Source organism: Triturus cristatus, chromosome 7 (genome assembly GCF_964204655.1).
Source record: "Triturus cristatus chromosome 7, aTriCri1.1, whole genome shotgun sequence".
In the NCBI taxonomy this organism is placed as follows: domain Eukaryota; kingdom Metazoa; phylum Chordata; class Amphibia; order Caudata; family Salamandridae; genus Triturus; species Triturus cristatus.
The window spans coordinates 872,296,374-872,317,470 of record NC_140590.1 but is presented as its reverse complement, the minus strand read 5'-3'; the positions used below and the strand labels follow the sequence as shown (position 1 = coordinate 872,317,470).

General features: G+C 44.1%; 1 protein-coding gene across 1 annotated transcript in view; it reads left to right on the top strand.

Annotated features, from left to right (window-relative positions):
- Positions 1-21,097, top strand: part of LOC146810794 (gamma-aminobutyric acid receptor subunit beta-2) — an 825,060-nt gene that overhangs the window by 330,746 nt on the left and 473,217 nt on the right. The window lies entirely within an intron of this gene.

The window sequence follows — 21,097 nt, the reverse complement described above, 5'->3', positions numbered from 1 at the left end:
CCACGTATGTCTAAGTTACCAAACAGTCTTATTTATTCCCACTCAGACTGAACACATCAAACTCTTTTAGTTTTGTGGCGTCATGTCATGTTATAGAGAGCGTGCATGATGCCATTAACATGGACATGCAGCCTGTTTGAGTTGTACCCCAGGTCTTCAGGATTTAGCATGTCACCTAACAGGTAGGGGAGTGAGGGTTCTTTTACAAAACCTTATGGGTTCCTAGGAAGTATGTTTACCTAGATGAACCTCATAGAAGGTATATTGCTGATACCTGAAAAAGACCCGTTCTCATTTTGTTATTGTACTTCAGGATTAAATACCAGGCCAGACTCGTGATACTTCTAGAAGTTGGAGGTGGCTCATCAATATTGTGCTTGTGGGCCACGTGCGCTTTAATGTATATTATCTTGTTATGTGTGTTACAGCAGTTAGTGATGTCTGGACTGGTAGCAGAGGACTTTACCATTTCGGGTACATGCCTGGGAGGATTAGCACACGCACTGCCCTGACTGGCAGATCTATGGGCTCATTAAAGTTTGCTGTAATGCTAGTTGAAACTTTTCAAACAACATATACAGCCATTTCAAACCCAATGGTGGTCTAAAATATTGGTAGGACCTACTGAATCATAAGAAATTACACAAACTAAGGGCAGATGTTTGCTTCACATTTGTGCAAAAATAAAGAATACCAACGCCTCAATTACCATTGTTCATTGATTTATCCTTCTGTTCATTTTCTCTTTATTTTTTTTCTCACTCTCCTTTCTTTCTTTCTTTCATCTTTTCTCTTTCTGCACTTCTCTTGCCTCTTTCTGCACCCCTGTTCCCTCTTTCTGCACCTTTCCTGCCTGTTTCTGCACCTCTCTTGCCTCTTTCTGTACCTCTGTTGCCTCTTTCTGCACTTCTCTTGCCCTTTCTGCACTCTTTGCGCCTCTTTCAGCACCTCTGTTACTTCTTTCTGCACTTCTCTTCCTTCTTTCTGCATCCCTCCTGCCTCTTTCTGTAGCTCTCCTCTTTGTGCAACCCTCCTACTATTTTCTGCACCCCTTGTGGCTCTTTCTGCACCCCTCTTCCCTCTTTTTGCACCCCTCGCCTCTTTCTGCACACCTGTTCCCTCTTTTTGCACCCCTGATGCTTCTTTCTGCACCTCTGTTCCTTCTTTCTGCACCTCTCTTGTTTCTTTCTGTATCCCTCTTGCTTCTTTCTCCACCCCACTTCTACTTTTCTGCATCTCTGTTGCTTCTTTTTGCACTTCTGTTGCTTCTTTTGCACCACTGTTGCTTCTTTTTGCACCCCTCATGCCTCTTTCTGCACCCCTCTACCTCTTTCTGCACTCCTCTTGCCTCTTTCAGCACCCCTGTTGCTTCTTTCTGCACTTCTTTTGCTTCTTTCTGTATCCCTCTTGCCTCTTTCTCTACCCGACTTCCCCCTTTCTGCATCTCTGTTGCTTCTTTATGTCCTGCCTCTTCCTGCTCATCACTTGCCTTTTTCTGCAGTTCTCTTGCCTCTTTCTGCACATCTTTTGTTTCTTTCTGCACATTTCTTGCCTCTTTCTGTACCCCTCTTGCCTCTTGCTGCACATCTGATGCTTCTTGCTTTTTTCTGTAGCTCTGTTGCCTCTTTCTGAATCTCACTTGCTTCTTTGTGTACCCCTCTTGCATTTTTGTGCACCCCTCTTTCTGCACCTCTGTTCCTTGTTTCTTCACTTTCTTTGTTTCTTTCTATGTCCCTCTTGCCTCTTTCTGCACCCTCTTCACTTTCTCCACCTCTCTTGCTTCTTTCTGCACTTCTATTGCTTCTTTCTGCACTGCTCTTGCTTCTTTCTGTACCTCTTGCAAATCTCTGTATCCCTCTTACCTCTTTCTATACCCCTCGTGCCTTTCTGTACCCCCTTCCCTCTTTTTGCACCCCTCTTGCCTCTTTCTGCACACCTGTTGCTTCTTTCTACACTTCTTTTGCCACTTTCTGCACCTCTGGCTTAGAGGTAGTTGTAAAACCCCTGCCCTTTTATGTACTAGGGCCTTACAAGGGAGGTCATGCCAATCACAGGGGCACCCCAGCCCATAGTGTACCCTAGTGTATGTAGGTGTTTTCACTATATTCTAAGTGTCTTTCAGCATAGCACTGGTTCCAGGCCTGGTTAGTCAGAGTCAGTTACCACAAGTAAAAGTCAGCACAAAGTGGGGGGCACAGGATGGCTTTGCAACAAGGCCTCTTTCTGCCCCTCTGTTGGTTCTTTCTGCATATCTCTTGCTTCTTTCTGCACCTTCTTCGTCTTTCTGGACTTCTGTTGCCTCTTTCTACATTTCTCTTGCTTCTTTCTGTGCTTTTCTGCCTCGTTCTGCACATGACCTACCTCTGTAGGCATAGTTAGAAATTAGCATCTAAAAAAACCTTTGAAATTCACTGAAAAAACCCCAGGTTTCAGGGAAGTTATAGTTAGAAATTAGCATTAAAAAAACCTTAGAAATTCACTGTAAAAACCACAGGTTTCAGGGACATTATAGTTAGTTGGACATTTCCCTCGTACAAAACCAGAGAAATTTGGCCGTTATAGTTAGATGAGCTAACTATAACTCGCGCCCCTGCAATTCACTGCTGATGACGTCACATGTTACATCACTCATGACATGGTCAGTTACATCACTGATGACATCACTGATGACATCATCCACGTGATAATCTGATGCACCTCCTCACACCCTAATATAACCTTTGATACACCCACTTTAAAATACAGACTACCATTTTCGAACCTATAGACACACCAATACCAGTTACTAGATACCCACTCACTGATTCCTAGGTATACACAGAAGGTCCAATCATTCACTCATACAGTCACTCATACATGCAGTCACTTATCAATACACCACTATCATTTGCACTCATACACCTATACAGACACTCACACATCACCACTCATCCATAGAGTTACTCACACACCTAGTCAATCCTGCAAAGAATCAATCACACTTCCATTTACTCACCTATACAGTTATACACACACCACCTCACTTATTCATACAGATACTAACATATACTTACTCTCTTATACATTCACTGATACAAGCACACACTCATCCATACACCCACTCTCACAATCACTCACTCTCACATATAGTGATTTATATGCCCTAATACTCACATATAATGCCTTTCACATATATAGTTACTCACAAATGTACTACTGAGACAACCATTCACTCACCAACACACCCATACACACACTCACCCACCCCTACAGCCCTTCACAGATGCACTTGTGATCCCATAAACTCAGTGAATTACCCACTCACACAATAATACACAGAGTCACACCCACCACCCACCCACACAGACACTTGGGCCCCCATACAGATACTCAGACATCCAATCAATAACCCATATAGACACTCATGTAGCTACTCTTCATCCCATGCAGCCGCTTACACACCAACTGACAGACTAATACAGACATTTACACAGTTTAGTCACCAACCCATGCATTCAGTAAGACACGATCAATCACTCACTTATACAGTCAGTCACACATCACTCGTTCAAAACCATAGAAATTCCCCGTTATAGTTAGTTCAGCTAACTATAACTCACGCGCCCGCAATGCACTGCTGATGATGTCACATATTACATCACTCATGACATGGTCAGTGACATCACTGATGACATCTCAAATGACATCACTGATGACATCATCCAGTGAAAGTGTGTTTTTCTGAAAATTAAATATGTTTTATATATATATATCTCAAGGTCGATTGAAGAACAAATGGGTATATAAGTCTCAGTTGGAATATCCGCTTCAGTGGGCGAGTCAGAAGTAGGTTGTAGTATGGGTGGCGAGGGAGTGCTGCTTCCCCTCTCAGGTGCTCTCTTGGCCGACGCGTTCCTGAAGTTGAACTGCTTCCGAAGGTGACCCCCAGCCGCTCCGGAAGAGACGCCCGGATTTGGATCAGTGGTTGTGGGCCCTTCGGTCTCCTTGCTCTGCCGGAGGTGAGACGGGCGGAGTCTTGTGGGGATGCCGGTGCCGCCTGAAGTCCCTGCGCCCGCCGCACAGTCTGCGCCGGCCTCCTCGCCGCCTAACCTGGGCCGTGGTTGGCGGCGCCATTGAGGGCTCTCCGGAGGTCGCTGCGGTGTGGCCTGTTCGGGATTTGGTGCCTTCCTGCAGGAGTTCGGGCCATCCAGCGGGGAGGACGAGAAGATTCCCTCTCCAGGAGCAGTAATTATAACATCCGGTAAGAACGAGATACCCGAGGGAGAGGACCCTGAAGGCTGCAGGTGGGTGATTTGCTGCGCAATAATGGCAACGATCTACCCTGAAGCGTGAGCTGCGTTGTGGTTGCACTCCTTCTGGGGTCGCTAGTGTTATATCCCATTGCACTTCAGCCAGAGAAAACAAAGGCATCTCTCCAGTGACAATTGAACAACTGCACTTGAGACCTTTTAGCTACGTACTTTTTTTTGCTTCATCAAAGCCTTTCACACCAGAGGAGACTGTGTGGCTGCTCCACCTGTCGATAGAGCTGAGTGAGTGGGTGCTGGAAGCACTGCTCTTTTGCCCTAACCGCCTAAACACCGCACGTATTGATTAGGTGTAGTGTGAATGCCTGTTCTGAGCCCACCTGCTTTCCAGTGTTACCCTGGTGGGATTGTGGTCCCCGGGTCTGCCCACTTTTTCCCACTGCTATTGCTAAAGGACTTCATCGCCCAGAGTGCATAGCGCTACACCCGGCTGCCGCTAACAAAGGCGAGGCGCTGTGGTGAACTCTCGTACGGGATGTGTCCGGACGAAGCCCGAATGAATGGCGGGTCTGTCTAAACCTATTCGAGACAGGTAGTGGCTGGGCCGCCTTAAGTACATCTGACTCTCCCAATAGCAAGGTCCCTTTTCACCTCTAGTTCATCTGATACGATCTTCTTACGCCCTGAAGAAGGTTACCCGAATTTAGGGGTTGTTCACCGAAACGCACGTTGGCGTTTTTGAATGAGGCCCCCCTCTGTTTTGTAATTTTCAAACATTATATTGTTTAAATTACAACAAAATATGTACAATCATGTACTAAGTTGAATATCCCCAAATTGTTTTTTGAAAATTGATTTCCCATTGTGTGGGACTCTAATGAATATTTTGTTTGCCTTCTGTATAAATGTGACGTATGTATTGATGGTGCTGTTTGATAGTGGATCGGGTAAGAGTGAGTGGTGCGAATGACTGATTGTTTATGGGACCTTCCTTAGATTTTGATTATCTCATAAGAGTTAAGGAACGCTTGCCCTCATCAGACTGCTGCTCACAGAGCCCTGTTCAGCTGGGGGAAATCTCGCGCTAAAGGACTCCTGACTGGGTCTGGAGCTGATCGGGATAGTTCCAGCGCACGGTTTTCTTTGATTATGCATACTTGAGACTGAATGGGTGATTTTCCATGAACACTGGCCTAAAAAGACCCCCCAGAAAGATTTTCTGACCCTGGAGAGACAGTTTCTACCAGCCTATTTTGGAGCAGAGCCCACAGACACATTTCCCTTGTTGCTACTTGCCTTAAAGACCTTATTACTGAAAGCCTTTGATTTTCTATATGTGGAGCCTTACTATTTTTGAATCTTACATTATTTTCAAAGATATCATAATTTCATATAAAAGCCGGTGTGGTATCCTTTTGTATAAAGGTCTTGAGTAAATAAACCTGAATGCCCAGAAGTTGCTAAACATGAATACGCGGAAATTAAATCCAGGGAAAAGTGTGGCGGGAACTTTAGATGCTTTTTAAAGAGGGCGGAGTTTGTCCTCATTAATGAAATTAAATCAACAGAGCGCAGGTTATCCCTGGAGCCTCACATCTTGCAGTCCAGGTTTTCCTCCAACTCCTGCTTCTCCTAATGCTCTGTCGGGGTTTAATCGGGACATATCTCCATCATGGCTGAGCCAGTCGCCACTCGTTGTCCCAGCAACACTGATTAATTCCGTCTCCTGTACATCTTTGGAGCAGGAATCTTGCCCTGATAAAACGAAATCGAGAACTAGAGGGCAGAAAGCAAAAACAAAATCTAACCGCATTAACGAATCCCCTGTTGTAATAAGGAAGACCCGGGGAACAACAAAATCAAACAAATCCGTAAAGGGCACATCCGGGAGGAAAGAGCTAGTCGCTCCTACTGCAAGTGTTGTTGGTGAGGGCAATCTTACTTCCCTGAATCAGAACAGGGCAGGGCCACTAACCGTCAGTACGTTGGAGGGGGACTTTTGGGGCAGGCTTAAAACCATGCTGACCACCTTAATAGACCCCATCTTTCAAAAAATAAGCTTAGTAGAAGACAGGCTATCTAAATTAGAAAGGACAATGGTTTATACTCCGTTGGTTATTCCAACAGTAAGTACAAATATGCCCAAAGCTCAATTAGTCAAGGAAGGGGAAAGAGCTGGGCAGAAAGGAGCAGGGGTAGCCCCGAGTGTTAGGCCCACAGCAAATAGTGAGGCGCTAGATAAGAATAGTTCTAATGGTTTAAGGCCCACCAGTATAGATATTTCAGCTTCTTCACAGCAGTCATCTTTAAGAATAGAGCCCCCTACGCCTCAGAGGGACAAGAGATTAGAGGGTAGGTCTCCCCAGATGCTGACTCTTCCAACTATTGATCTCCCACCCGAATCCACTCCATAAATTGTGGTTTTGGGGAGTGTTCCTGCTCTCCCCAACGGGAAGAGTGAAGATTATGGGCAGCTGTTAAATACAATAAACCATTGGTTCACATATAATACAACCTTGGGCGATCATGTATCTAAAAACATACTTATGGCATGCAGGGTTAGCTGGATTGGGAGCTCACGTAAACAGGGGACAAGTGACTGTATTATCATACATTTTGACAACCCTTTCACTGCAGGCCGTATTCTCTCTAGGGACTGCAGTCTCACCCCTTTAGTGGGTTCTGTCATTAAGGCTTTACCTTTGGGCTATTTTTACAGGCCACTTTCCTATGGGGACATGACCATAGATGGCCATGGGGTACCCCATCGTGGTGGCTGTTCAACAAGAACACTCCCTAGACACCAGTCCATTCCCTTGGTCCAACCACTATTAGAATTAAATAGGCAATTTGGCACCGGCCATATAGTGGCGTCAAACAATAGATTTGCTGCCTAAACAGGCATGGAGGAATGCGATTGACTGCGGGATCCCGTACTTCTTGGGCCTGAGCCGGTCGTACCTCTTCAGGCTCTAGGGGAGGTAGTTGTGGGGCTCCAGTGTCGAGTTTAAATAATTTTCTATCCTGAAATATAGCAGGGTTGGCAACTAAGCTTCAGGATCCACGGTGGGTGTCTTATGTTAAACAATTTATGGTAATTAGCCTCCAGGAAACGTGGTCGCTGGATTGCGACCTATTCCTGGAGGGTTACAAGGCCTTTTTCGTCCCAGCCAGACCATCTGTGAGTGGGAGACCAAAGGATGGACTAGTTACATACATTTCTGTGGCTACTGATTGCAAGCTGCAGGTGATGTCCACCACACATCCAGGAATATTGACATTATCGACCCGAAGGGGGGACATTAGTTGGGGAATTGTTAACTTTTACAATACTTTTTCCTCCCCGCATGAGGCTAGTAACATAATTGCCCTGGGAGTAACCATAAAACAATCCCTAGGCCCAAGTCTTCATAACCTTTTGGTCACTGGCGATTTTAATACACATCCTTGTGTTGAGCCAACAACATAGTGTATTTCTGAGCAGGGTTGTCCCCGTATGAAGGGTTTTCACTTTGAACATACCGCTCAAGGGGAGTCGTTGAATACCATGATAAATGAACTAGATTTGGTGGCTACAATGATTTTAACTGGCCCGCGTACTAACTTCACTGTGCCCACCTTCAAAGGACAGGGGAGGGGATCCTTTATTGATTTTATTTTAATTTCGTCCTCCTTACAATTTTTTGTCAATAATTTTGATATTGCAGAAAGTGAATTTAGTGATCATAACCCCTTAACACTTCATATGACAGGTCCACTTTCAGCAAAATTCAGGGATGCTCCAAGTAAGGGCGTACTGAGACCAACAGATGGGAAGCGCAGATTAAAATGGTCTCAGGTATCCCCAGAAATATTTTATAACAAGGTTAAAATAGTATGTGCTGATGAACTGTCCCTATGCACAATGGAGTGGTCTCTCCCAAAAGCGATCCTTGGTGCACTCAAGTCTATTTCACAAAAAGTTGCTGAATTGCTATGCGCCCCAGCCAGAGGTCAAACCTTGTCTGGTCCTAGATGGTTTGATTCCCATTGCTCTAAAGCAGCCAAGAGGTTGAGGGAAGTCCTGTCATCAAAACCTAGAATTCAATCGGAAGTTTCCAACTGTCGCAGGGAATACAAGGTAGCCCTTGCTAAGCGGAGGGGAGCATTGAAGGAAGAAGCGTGGAAGGAATTGATCGATTCCAGCACTCTTAGAAATAGCTCGAGGTTCTGGAGTGTTGTGAACAGGCCCCTGTTTGAGCATGAAGGGGGGGCCTCGGCTCACACATCACTGAGGAGAAGTGGGTACTTCATTTTAAAACTATGTTTGATTGCCTGTCTGAACTTAATTGCAGGAACTCCCAGGACAGGAAGGACCCACAATTAGCATTTGAGAAGGGTGAGATGCTGGAAGGTATCACAGGATTATCTGTTGGTAAAGCGCCTGGTCCTGACGGAATCCCCCAGGCTTATTTAAGTCAGACCCCTCCTTTTGGGCGCCGATACTGGTGGCAGTTTTTAATGCTGCAGCAAAGAATGGTTGTCCCCAGTCTTGGGCAACCTCTACTATAGTTCCTGTTTTTAAAAAGGGCGATAGAAATAGTACCCACTGCTATAGACCAATTTCGCTCCTTGACTCAGTGGTTAAAGTGGTGGGACGGGTCCTCTTACAGAGACTATCAACTTGGGCGGAGGACAACGAAATTTTGTCGGAAGTCCAGTATGGTTTTTGATCGGGACATTCCACCGTTGCTCAGTGTCTTAATTTATTTATGATACTGAGCAAATATACTGTTGCTCGTACTGGGACCATTCACCTTGCCATCATGGACTTGTCATCTGCATTTGACTGTGTCAACAGGAACAAGCTATGGCAGTCCATGAGGAAAATGGGAGTGGAGAACAGTATTGTCAATTTTCTGGAGGACATGCACATGTCAACTAAAGCTAATGTTAGGTTCTCACAGGATTTGCAGGTCACGAGGGATTTTAATATCAAAAAGGGATTCCGCAGGGCTGTATTTTGGCCCCTTTTTTATTTAATTTTTATATTAATGAACTGGATAGCGTACTAAGGGCAACGGAAGTTGATTACCCAAGTGTAGGACGGCGAGGGATTCCAGTCCTGTTATATGCGGACGACGCCGTCCTCATATCCAGGACTGAACTGGGTCTGCAATCACTCTTAACTGCCTTCTCCAGATTCATGAATGACCGGTATTTGGCAATTAATAATTCCAAGTCGTATGTCATGCAAGTGGGGCAATTGGGGAAAAAGAATTTCCAGTTTAGTGTAGTTGATTCCGAGATCCCCCGTACAAATGTATTTTCCTATTTAGGGGTCCTCTTTGATGACCAGCTCAAATAGGGTCCCCTATTACAGAAAAAAAGGGGATCTGGCCAGGGTTAATTCAGCAATTTTTAATTTTGCATCTAAAATAGGGAAGAGACCAACAGGAGTTATGCTGCAAGTGTATCAGGCCAAAAGCCTGGCCATAGCTTCTTATGGCAGTGAAATTTGGGGATACACGATTGCAGAAACCTTACAGATAGCGGAAAATGAATTTTGAAACGCTTACTATGTGTTCCCCGTGGAACATCTAATTTAGCGGTCCGCGAGGAACTGGAGGTTCCCTATTTAAGTGATGCACTTGCTTTGCAACCCCTGATTTTTTGGCTAAAATGTTGGTTAAATAAAGATCTTTCTCTCACCCACCTGATCCTAAGAGAATGCATGTCTCTGGACAACTCGGCTCGTATACTGTAGCTGAGATATATTTTAAAAAAACCTTGATGGGTTAGGGCGGGGGGACTTATTTGCCAACCCTGATGTTATTACAAAGAAGGATGTGGATTCGACCAAATTAGCAGTTTTGGCACTGAGAAAAATGGAAAGGGAAGCCAAGGAGGTGTTGAAACCTAGCGTGCGGACGTATATAATGCTTAAAACAACCCCCATGACGGAACCCTACCTCATGGGGTCTCTGTCCACACATGAGAAATTTTTGTTAACCAGGTTGCGGTTGAACCTTTTTAATCTTTTGCTCGCCAGACCCAAGGTTTTTAATAGAGGTCAAGAGCTAGCGCCCTGCGGCTGCGGTGGACAGTCTCCGCAGGATACGCTGCACTTCCTGTTTTTATGTAAATTATATGAAATTCCGCGTAAATGCTTTCTGGTTCCTATTTTAAAAAGAATGAATTTTAGACAGGCTCGACCGGCACTTCTGTACCTGCAATTATTGAACGAGGACTGTATATTTTTTATAGTAGGGTTTTTAAAAGCCACTGTTAAATCTAGGAGTTATATGGATGTGTAAAGAGTATTTCCTCAGGCTTTTTTAAAATGTATTTATTTCATGTAATTTCAACTGCTGTATTGGCTGTTATCTTAACCTATGCATTTTTATTTAAATTGTTTTATGCTAATGCAACTTTTATGGTTTGAAAGCAAACACTGAATAAAGTTTTGTTGTTGTTGTTGTTGGGTATATAAGTGTCTAAATGGAGGATTTTTTCTTTGAAAAATTGATTGTATAACTGACTGATTAAGTGTATCTTAGTGAATACATGGGTTAGTGAGTACTGTGTAAATATGTAAATATCTGTATCAGTCTCTCACTTTGTGTATAAGTGGCTGCATGGGTTGGTGAGTAGCTACATGAGTGTCTATATAGGTTATTAGTTGGTTTTTGGAGTATCAGTATGAGTGTCTGTATCGTTCGGTGGGGGGTATTATGTAGTGCATAGATGCATGAATGAGTGACTCACTGTATGTATTGAAGACAGCATGTGTGCAGGACTGTATGGGTGGATGAGTGTGTGTATGGGTGTGTTAGTGAGTGAATGACTGTCTAAATAGTGTCTTTATGAGTAACTACATATGTTTTTTTCAACTAGCATATGTGAGAATTGGTGTATATAAGTGAGTATATGTGAGAGTGAGAGATTGGAAGAGTTCCTGTATAAATTAGTATGTGTTTCTGTAAGTGATTGCTTAAGGAAGTAAGTATGTGTAAGTTTCTGTAGCAGTAAGTGTGGTTTGTGTGTATAACTGTATATGCAATTTAATGGATGTTTGATACTTTGTTTGCATGTGTGACTATGTGTGTGAGTAACTCTATGGATGAGTGTCACTGTGTAACAGGATGTATAGGTGTATGAGTACATTTGATGAGGGAGTATATGTATGAGTGACTGTATAGGACTGTTGGTGAATGAGTGGATGTGTGTGTAGATCTTGGAATTACTGAATAGGTGTGTTGTAAGTGAAATTGGTATGTCCATTGTTTTGAAAATGTTAGTTTCTATTTTTGAGTGTGTGTATCAAAGGTTATATTAGGGTGAGAGGAGGTCTGCCACTCTATCACAAGGATGATGTCATCAGTGATGTCATTTGAGATGTCATCAGTGATGTCATGAGTGATGTCACTGACCACGTCATGAGTGATGTAGCATGTGACATCATCAGCAGTGCATTGCGGGCACGCGAGTTATACTAGCTGAACTAACTATGACGGGGGAATTTCTATGGTTTTGTACGAGTGAAATGTCCAACTAACTATAACGCCCCGGAAACCTATGGTTTTTTCAGTGAATTTCTAAGGTTTTTTAAATGCTAATTCCTAACTATAACGTGCCTGAAACCTATGTTTTTTTCAGTGAATTTCTAAGGTTTTTTAAATGCTAGTTTCTATCAATGCCTACAGAGGTACGACATGTGAAGAAAGAAGAAAAAACACACAGAAAGAAGCAAAAGAAATGCAGAAAGAAGCAACAGAAGCCCTCAAAGATGAGGAAAAGTGCAGGAAGAAGGAAGACGTGCAGAAAGAACAAACAGAGGAGCAGAAAGAGGGCTTGTTGCAAAATCATCCTGTACCCTCAAGTTTTTCAGATGGGTACTGGTGGCAACTGACTCTGACTAACCAGTCCTAGAGCCAGTGCTATGCTAAAAGACACTTAGAATACAGTTAAAACACCTACATACACTAGGCAACACTATGCGACAGGGTACCCCTGCAATTACCATGTCCTCCTCTGTAAGCCCCTAGTACATAATAGGGCAGGGGTATTAAAACTACCTCTTAAAATGCACCACAGGGCACGTTTGCACACTGGTAAAGGGAGGGGGAGGCCTGAGGTTACATGTGTGCAAACACACCCTGTGGCGGTGTTAATTTTGAGGATAAAGTCCCCTTGATATCCTGAGTGTCCCTTGGGTCCAACTAGCCCACCAGGTATCTCCAGGTAGTGCCACAGAGCTGCGTTGCAGAGAGGTGTGAAAAGGGGCATGGCCTGGACCACTTGTCTGTAACCCAGCGCAGTAGCGCTTACTGGAAGCACCTGGTGGGCTAGTTGTCCCCCAGGGGCCCTCAGGATTGAAGGGGAATTATTTCCCCGACTTAAAACGAGCCACAGGGCGTGTTTGCACACGTCACCTCAGGCTCCTTCCCTTCACCACTGTGTAAACACGCCCTGTGGCCATTTTAATTTGGGAGATTAAGTCTCCTTGAATCCTGAGGGTGCCTAGGCTCTAACTAGCCCACTAGATACCTCCAGTAAGCACCACAGAGCTGTGTTGCACAGAGGTGTAAAAATGGGTGTGGCCTCTGAACACCTCTCTGCAAGGCAGCTCCCTGGCACATACTGGAGGTACCTGGTGGGCTAGTTGGTCCTCAGGGGCCCTCAGTATTGAAGAGGAATTAATTTCCCAACCTACAACTCACCAGGGGGCGCGTATGCAGAATGGTGAAGAAAGGAGGCCGGGCCTGAGGTGACATGTCTGCAAACACGCCCTGTGGGGTGTTTTAAGTTGGGAAATTAATTCCTCTTCAATACTGAGGGTCCCTAGGGGCCAACTAGCCCACTAGGTACCTCCAGTAAGCGCTGTTGCAGAGAGGTGTAAAAAGGGGCACGGCCTGGACCACTTCTCCGCAATGCAGCGCAATGGCACTTACTGGAAGCACCTGGTGGGCTAGTTAGCCCCCAGGGGCTTTCAGGATTGAAGGGGAATTATTTCCCCGACTTAAAACGAGCCACAGGGCGTGTTTGCACACGTCACCTCAGGCTCCTTCCCTTCACCACTGTGTAAACACGCCCTGTGGCCATTTTAATTTGGGAGATTAAGTCCCCTTGAATCCTGAGGGTGCCTAGGCTCTAACTAGCCCACTAGATACCTCCAGTAAGCACCACAGAGCTGTGTTGCACAGAGGTGTAAAAATGGGTGTGGCCTCTGAACACCTCTCTGCAACGCAGCTCCCTGGCACATACTGGAGGTACCTGGTGGGCTAGTTGGTCCTCAGGGGCCCTCAGTATTGAAGAGGAATTAATTTCCCAACTTACAACTCACCAGGGGGCGCGTATGCAGAATGGTGAAGAAAGGAGGCCGGGCCTGAGGTGACATGTCTGCAAACACGCCCTGTGGGGTGTTTTAAGTTGGGAAATTAATTCCTCTTCAATACTGAGGGTCCCTAGGGGCCAACTAGCCCACTAGGTACCTCCAGTAAGCGCTGTTGCAGAGAGGTGTAAAAAGGGGCACGGCCTGGACCACCTCTCCGCAATGCAGCGCAATGGCACTTACTGGAAGCACCTGGTGGGCTAGTTAGCCCCCAGGGGCTTTCAGGATTGAAGGGGAATTATTTCCCCAACTTAAAACGCGCCACAGGGCATGTTTGCACACGTCACCTTAGGCTCCATCCCCACCCTTCACCACTGTGTAAACGTGCCCTGTTTCCGTTTTAATTTGGGAGATTAAGTCCCCTTGAATCCTGAGGGTGCCTAGGCTCTAACTAGCCCACTAGGTACCTCCAGTAAGCACCACAGAGCTGTGTTGCACAGAGGTGTAAAAAGGGGTGTGGCCTCTGAACACCTCGCTGCAACGCAGCTCCCTGGCACATACTGGAGGTACCTGGTGGGCTAGTTGGTCCTCAGGGACCCTCAGTATTGAAGAGGAATTATTTCCCAACTTACAACTCACCAGGGGGCGCGTATGCAGAATGGTGAAGAAAGCGGGCCGGGCCTGAGGTGACATGTCTGCAAACACGCCCTGTGGGGCGTTTTAAGTTGGGAAATTAATTCCTCTTCAATCCTGAGGGTCCCTAGGGGCCAACTGGCTCACCAGGTACCTCCAGTGTGTGCCAGAGAGCTGCGTTGCAGAGAGGTGTTCAGAGGCCATGCCCCATTTTACAATTTTTTTCAAATAAATGCTTTTTTGGGCCCTGGGGGTCCTTGTGGGACCCCCTGAGCAGGCCAAGGGGGTCAGGGTGTTTCTACCCTGCCCCCTTTTCGTGTTTTGCTCTGAACTGAGGCACAAGATGGCTGCCAACAGTTCCTGGTTTGGAGTGTTGACAGCCAATTAGCATAAAGCTTGTGCTCGGGAGGATACGCGGCCCTAGATATATATGTGTTTTTACTTTTGAATTTCTCAGCAACTAAAGAACGGATTTACACCATTTAAAAAAAGGGTTCTTTCTGAACCAAGAACTACCTTTTTGCCAAATTTGGTCTAATTCCGTTCAGCAGTTCGGGCTGTAGCTGTGTCTAAAGTTTTCTAAGGGAAATTGCATGGGGAAAACACGTTTTGGGACCCCAGTTTTTTCTCAGCCCCCGCTTGCCAAGTCACCCCGAAACTTTCATGATGGGAGCGGACCGGAGCGCACCACGAGTTTTGAAAATTTCGCGAAGATTCGTCAACCGGCGCCAAAGTTATTGGGAATAGAATGTTGCGAATTTCCTATGGAAAATAGGTCCTAACTCTAACTATCTCTATATACATATATATATATATATATATATATATATATATTTTTTAGGCATTGCGGGTTTCTATCCTTGTAAACATTGCAAAGCCTATGCCCATGTTCCAAACGATACATAGGGAGTACTATACACCCCACCAAAAAACGTATCCTTGAACATATGTGGGCATTAACAAACAAGGATCCCGCATATCCGGTTGCTTGTCATTTCGAGAAATTCCATCAAAGCAACCGTGATTTATTGAAACTCCACTGTATAGACCAAGTGGCTAAATAAGAAAGAGGAGGGGATAGGATACGCCAACTCCGCATTCTGGAATCAACTTATATAATTGATCTCCAGACAAAGACCCCAGTAGGGTTAAACAATGATGAGGAATTATGGGTCCACCTATGAGGATATGGAGATTGTTTTGGCACCAAAAAGGATATCATTAATTAATACCTGATACACTTTTTTGCTTTTGCTTTATCTTTCTACCTTTCATCCTCTTTTTCAGCCAAAACTGCAATGAACTCTCTCTCATTAGCTGTTCAAATGCCCATTCAGGGCATAATAAACTTAGCTAGGAGATTACACATTAAATGATACGGGTACAAGTGATCTGGATATTCATCCACACCTTTTTCCTATGAGTTTTTCCCATTTTATCTAAGTATTGGTAAAGACACATTGTGACTCTGTTGATATAGTATGTATATATTACACATACACTTGTTCATGATGATATTAGAAATTGTTTATCATTAATTTCTTCCTTTTTTCATCTCCTAGAAATGGTACCTAATGAATATGTGGTACTATTGTTTGGTTATTAACTTTGAATTTTGCACTATTGCCCTTGATTCTCACTGAAAGGAACACTATTTTGCAAATTAGTCACTGTAAGATGGCCGCCATGCACTTATGAACAATGTTGCCAAAGTCCGTCTTCTATGTTTATTAATAACCTTGTGACACGTGATTATAGTTTAAATGTTCCCACGGAGCACAAAAAAAGCTGACATTGAAAAAGCCAGTCGGCAAAACGTGTCTGTTAGCGTTTTGGGACCAGGGGGGGGGGGACTCGCTAAATAAAGCATTTATGCTTTAAATACTTTTTTGGATTTCTTTGGAGTGCTCTTCGTTTGACACGCCCAAGACGGGTTTGGCTGTTTCATATATATATATATATATATATATATATATATATATATATATATATATAAATATATTAAAAACATATTTAAACTTTACAGAAACACACATTCTCTGGATGATGTCATCAGTGATGTCATTTGAGATGTCATGAGTGATGTCACTGACCATGTCATGAGTGATGTAATATGTGACGTCATCAGCAGTGCATTGCGGGGGAGCGAGTGATAGTTAGCTCAACTAACTATAACGGCCGAATTTCTCTGGTTTTGTACGAGTGAAATGTCCAACTAACTATAACGTCCCTGGAACCTGTGGTTTTTTTCAGTGAAGAGATATATATATATATCTCGGCTGAGATCGAAACGCGTCGTTTTTCTACTGCAAAATAAACCCGCAATACCTAAACTGCAAAACCGGAGTGGCTCGTCTTATCTGCTGGGACTGCAGGGATCCTCTTCGCATATATCTATATATATATATTCACTGAAAAAACCATAGGTTTCACACATGTTATAGTTAGCGGAAATTTTACTGATAAAAAACCAATGAAATTCCCCCGTTATAGTTAGTGCAGGCAACTATAACTCACGCGACCGCAATCCTCTGCTGATGCTAATACTGTATTTAGACACTTATTTGCCCATGTCTTCTTCCATAAATTTTTAGCTATACATATATTACAAATATTTTTTTTTCATAAAGACACATATGTCATCAGCAGAAGATTGCGGTCGCGTGAGTTATAGTTGCCTGCACTAACTATAACGGGGGAATTTCATTGGTTTTTTATCAGTAAAATTTCCGCTAACTATAACATGTGTGAAACCTATGGTTTTTTCAGTGAATTTGCAAGGTTTTTTAAATGCTAATTCCTAACTATAACGTGTGTGAAACCTATGGTTTTTTCAGTGAATTTGTACGTTTTTTTAAATGCTAAGTTACTTTACGCCATTCGTGGCGTGCGCGCCCACTTAACGCAGTTCGTTCCGTGCGCGCACAGTGCGCTTCGCGCACCGCGCACCCACTTTACGCAGTTAGTGCGGTGCACGCACGGTGGGCACGCGGTGCGCTACGCGCACCGCGTGCCCACGTTACGCTAGATGGGCCATGTACGCACGATGCGCTTCGCGCACCGTGCGCACATGGAGGACATATGATGCACTTCGTTTTGAAAGGTAATATTTAAATTTTTCACACCTCTTATCAGCCATGCCCAAATGGTGCCCTTCGGGCACCATTTGCACACGGGGTGGGGAGAGTGTGGATAATTTTTTTTTTTTAATATTTTTTTACCGTACGCGTACGGTAAGCGTAATCGGCGAAATTAGCGAAAAAATTAAAATTCCGTTTTTGGCCTTGGGGGATCTTTGGGGACTCCCTCAACATGGCTAGGTGTTTTGGAGCTGTCCAAACAGCCCCTTTACATGTTTTTGTGCTTTGTATTTTAATCCACACTCTCAGTGCGAGAGAGAAAATGGCGGCCGCCGCTTCCTGGTTTCGGCCGATTCGAATGTTTACTAAGATCTAAGAGCCAATCAGAATCGCGCTCGCGCACGCCACCGTACGCGTACGGTAAGCGTACCGTAAGCGCACCGTAAGCTGGCTCAGATATATATATTGATTTAAAGGCTATTTTCTCAGAATCTACTGAACAGATTTACACCAAACCTACAAAAGGCACTTCCTTGACCTGGGGACTACCTCTCTGCCAAATTTCTAGTAATTCTGTTCAGCCGTTCGGGCTGTAGCTGTGTCTAAAGGTCCTATGGAAAAATGCATGGGAAAAACGCGTTTTGGGACCCCCCTTTTATCTCAGCCCCCGCTTGACGAATCCCCCCGAGACTTTCAGGGTAGGAGCGGAGCGTAGCGCCCCACCTATTTTGAAAAATTCGCGAGGATTCGTCGACCGGCGCCAAAGTTATTCAAAATAGAATGTTGCGGATTTCCTATGGAAACGTGGTCCTAACTATAACTACCTACTGGCGACCGCCAGTAGGTAATATATATATATATATATAAATATATATATATATATATATATATATATATATATAATTTTTGCATAAAAGGACTTCGCTAATGCCAGACCTAGAAACGGGAACGCCTTCAGGGAAACTTGCACTTTGCACTGGCAAGAAGTGAAATCATAATAAGATAGCTCGGGACCGACTATCCCTTTGTAAACTAAACTAACTTATTAACTGTTAATCAGAATGTGAGATTTGTGTGACTGAACAGACGTCTTCATCCTTTAAACATGGAGGAGACAAGCAAATTCTGATTATTTAATCATTCTTGTGGGTTACGCTCTCTGCTGCATCACCAGCATTCGAAGAGCCACTGGTTTGCGTTTTTGAAAATCGTTTTAAGGGATTTACATTTAAGGCATCATTGAGGGTTTGCCTAGCAGAATGCTATCACCGTTCAAGCTGACTGCGAAATAGCAAGCTCCAAGGACATGGGAAGGAAGTCGGCGTCCTTTCGTTTTCGAATGTGCTTAGCGATGTACAGGAAGAAAGCAGGATTGATGCCATCTGATATATAACCTGGGTGGCTTTGTAATTTCACTTGAATAAAAAGCGAGAGAGACTACAATAAAATGTAATACAGCTGTTAAAAGAGAGTGAGAGGGAGAGAGATTGAGAGTGGGAGCGAGACAGACAACAAAGATGTAGCAAGTGTAAAGGCAAGATCTGAAACAGAAGAGGTTTCCTAGAAACGCCTGTTGACTTTGTAATGTCAGGTTCGTCTTAGTTCTGGTAATGGTGTAGTCTCCCACTCTGCTTATTTTACAGTCTACCTGTATGGGCCAGTACTCACAGATGCATGGCTCCCTTTAAAAATTCAGACTTGGTCCCAGGCATCACAAAGGCTTATCGATTCCAAAAAATAGTTACACGGCAAACCCAAAATGTTACAAAAAGGGCAAAAAGGTTGTGAAAACATTTACAGTAGGGTAACAAGTGACGGTTGTTAAAGTGACAGGTGATGGAAAAACAAGGAGCAAATTATCTTCATAACAAATGCTTCAGAACTCTCGATCTAAAACAAATTATGCTAAGTGTTGGTCATAGTCTAGGAGCAATTTGTAGAGGGTGAAACGAAATGTGTAATATGAGACAACATGAAAAAGTGCAACAACTGCTCATTCATAAAGTTCTTACGATTGTCGGACTGATGTAAAGTTGGGTGATAAAGGAAAAATACATTTATTTCAGAAGAAAGTGTTAATTCTTCAGAGTGCAGAATCTAAATTTCCTCCACCAAAGGGAGAGTATGGTGAGAAAATACCATTACCCTGGGATGTGGCAAATCTTACAGAAATCTGAAAGTATTCAATGGTTCTGGCCCTCTCTGCAAGGTCACCCCAGATTTTTCCTTCTTTTGCTGAACCCATTTTTATTGGCTTTTAGGACTCTGTACCCATGGCTTTACGTGGGCTGGGTCTCACCGTGTTTGAGCACCAGCAGTTTTTTTAAAGGGGGCCTCGAAACAGGTCTCTATCGGGCTCTGTTTTGTGCCCTGGCCTTTTTTTCCGAGTGACAGCAGGCACATCGATGTGTGCGTGGTGAGTGTTGTAGAGGAAGGGAAATCCTTTTAAGAGAGTCATTTTCTCTCTGGATTTCCCTTCTCTTTTTGAAACTCAGGAGCAGCAACATTGTGTGGTGTCAGCAGGGCTTTATGTGGAAGTTTTTTCAATATTATATACAAGCCATAGTCGCTGCTTATTTATCTTATGTGCAACTAGCATCCATTGACAAAGCCAATAGTCCTGACTTGTTGTAGGTAGGATGTGCATTGTTGTATCGTATATCTGGACGCAATGACAGGAACAGCAAAATGCAAGTCGGGCGGCACACTGCTAAACACGGATTTTTAGTTTACGTGTTTTTAAGCCAGTCCCTTAATTACATTGATCACGCCCCTTTGAGAGACCCCCCAGTTTTTCCATCCCACTTAAAGCCCTGTCTGTACCTTACTTTTTGGACTGAGCACTTTGCTCCTGCTCATCAGGGGCAAAGTGTTTATGCTCTCCCTTAAAAACGTGGTCTAATTGGCATGCATCTGATTGGTACATTTAATCTACTTATAATAAGTCCCTAGGAAATGGTATTACATGTAGCCTGGGCCAGTAAGTTAAATGCTACTATTGGAGAACTTCGAAGCATCCTCTGGTGGATGACATGATCGTCCCTTGCTGTGGAGAAAGCTATCTGACTTGGGCATGCCCCCTCTTCTATTAGATCTGGTGCGGTCTTTACACACGGACACTTGGTGCCGAGTGTTACAAGGTGGAGAAAGGGGTTTATCGCGGGTTATTCCCTCCATTAATGGATTAAAACAGGGTTGTCTACTGGCCCCATTACTGTTCTCCCTGTACATTGCTGACCTTCCAGCTTCGCTTTCATCTTGTGTTGGCAGAGCCCCGGTAGTGGGGGGGATCTTCTATTTCCTGCCTCCTATATGCAGACGACATCCTTATCCTAGATTTAACACCTAAGGGATTAGCTAATCGTCTGCAGGCTTTACATCTTTTTGCAGAGACCCACTACATGAGGATAAATGCCACAAAAAGCTAAATTATGTGCATTACAGGGAAGAAAAAATCTAAATCAGAGAATTTTGGTTGGTCAGTTGGTGGTCAGAAATTGGAGGTGGTTAAGACATATACCTTCTTAGGAAAAATAATTTCTGCCAACCTGAGCGAGAAGCCCCATAACGATAATAATTCCCGTAAAGCCCTGTCCCAAGGCAAAAGTCTGAGCGCCCTTTATTCCGCCACAGGAAGAAGACACTTTGCTTGTTTACTGGAGGTCTATAGGGCAAAAATTCCATCAACCCTCTTGTACGGAATGGAACTGGTTGACTTAAAGCAATGGGGTTTTCTACAGACGGTAGAAGGAAAATCATTAAGGTCTATAACTTCTCTCAACCCCGCCTGTTCTGTGGCTGCCTGTAGACTTGAATTCGGTCTC